The sequence below is a fragment of the Limulus polyphemus genome, unplaced genomic scaffold (genome assembly GCF_000517525.1).
Source record: "Limulus polyphemus unplaced genomic scaffold, Limulus_polyphemus-2.1.2 Scaffold4949, whole genome shotgun sequence".
Taxonomy (NCBI): Eukaryota; Metazoa; Arthropoda; class Merostomata; order Xiphosura; family Limulidae; genus Limulus; species Limulus polyphemus.
Genome location: NW_013670559.1, coordinates 35286 through 37242, shown reverse-complemented (window position 1 = coordinate 37242; position 1957 = coordinate 35286). Strand labels below are relative to the sequence as shown.

The window sequence follows — 1957 nt, the reverse complement described above, 5'->3', positions numbered from 1 at the left end:
GTGAATGAACAAAAACAAGTAATATTAAATGTGGGGGGGGGGCTGTCGGGTTCCGCGAATTTAGTCGACAAAAACTGGTACTGTGAATGAACAAAAACAAGTAATATTAAATGTGGGGGGGGGGCTGTCGGGTTCCGCGAATTTAGTCGACAAAAACTGGTACTGTGAATGAACAAAAACAGGTAATATAAATATGGGGAGCTGTTGGGTTCCGCGAGTTTACTCGACAAAAACTGTTACTGTGAATGAACAAAAACAAGTAATATAAATATGGGGAGCTGTTGGGTTCCGCGAGTTTAGTCGACAAAAACTGGTACTGTGAATGAACAAAAACAAGTAATATAAATGTGGGGAGCTGTTGGGTTCCGCGAGTTTAGTCGACAAAAACTGGTACTGTGAATGAACAAAAACAAGTAATATAAATGTGGGGGCTGTTGGGTTCCGCGAGTTTAGTCGACAAAAACTAGTACTGTGAATGAACAAAAACAAGTAATATAAATATGGGGGGGCTGTCGGGTTCCGCGAGTTTACTCGACAAAAACTGGTACTGTGAATGAACAAAAACAAGTAATATAAATATGGGGCTGTTGGGTTCCGTGAGTTTATCGACAAAAACTGGTACTGTGAATGAACAAAAACAAGTAATATAAATATGGGGGCTGACTGAAACATTATGAGCATTTTTAGTTAGAAACAATCTTACAATTAATGTCTCAGACGACACTAGAAAAGCACTGGTAGCTTTAGTTACCTTTTCTGTTTTTTTTCGGATGGGCCTACTTACTGTGATAAAAATTACGCCTAATTGTAATGTTTTTATTTTATAACATGCTCTTAAATGATCATTCAAACCAGATTTGTGTGAAATTGCTTCTCAGATATCGTACAAATAATATATCAGATATTGTACAAATGGCATCTTAGATATATCTTCCGTCTGCCACAAGTCACTTGTCTAGAAGGCCTATCGTGCAATACCAGAACTCGTAAACAATATCAGGTTTCTATTTTAGGAGTTATTTTCAGAAGAAACAAATTCAACCAAATTTCGAAGACTCTTATTCTTTGACAGCAGTGTAACAGCTTTCACTAATTAGTAGATGAACTTTATTGATCTTGAAGTAAGAGAGTCATATAACGTTTGCGAAGTCCACATTTATGATGTGCTTCTATCACTATAAAAACGTTATATTCATAAAGAGAATCACCATGAAAACCCATGCGCAATACAGTCGTGTGAAAACCAACTCTTGTGTAATGTGTAACCTTCAGATTCGGAGGACAGTGTTATCATTATCTAGTCTTGTAAATAGGATACGTTAAGGAGTTCTGACTTGGATCCCCCCCCCCCCCTGGATACGTGTTGTTAGAATTACGTAATTCCAACGAACAAGACATGCATTTATGACTTCACTAATTTAACGAAATCAACCTATTCGTTACGTAGACGTGGAAATTTGGGGCCACGTACCCCCAATAACTAAACTGAGGCCTAAATGTCATTGACTCCTAATATTTTGCTCACAAGAATGTTTTTAGTATTTTTCTGTGCTGTTAGCATGTAAAAAAAATAAAAATAAAAACATAAACCCACTTTTAAAAACGTGCCATATCAAATTAGCATGACGTGGCAAACATATGTGAAAATGTGATTTTTTTTTTGTACGCAGCACAAACATGGTAGTGGTTCATAATATGGATCGCCTATATGTTCTTCGTTTCATTATTATTATTGTTCCAGTAGCCTACACCAAAAAAGGCGCAAGTATTACAATCAAACCAGGACAATATTATTAAAACTGATCATTTCGCATTGCGTAGGACATTTTTAAAATTATTTCTTTATTTTTATAAACTAAAAAAAATCATAATTCTAATGTATCTAATGTTATCATTACCCCTTGAAGTTAGTTTTCTTACAAATATCCGTTGTTCCTTTAAGAAGCTTAAGTGCAGA

The 1957-nt window shown here is 35.7% G+C and overlaps 1 protein-coding gene across 1 annotated transcript in view; it reads right to left on the bottom strand.

The window, feature by feature from the left end:
• LOC106471897 overlaps window positions 1-1957 on the bottom strand; it is a 48945-nt gene that overhangs the window by 40037 nt on the left and 6951 nt on the right. The window lies entirely within an intron of this gene.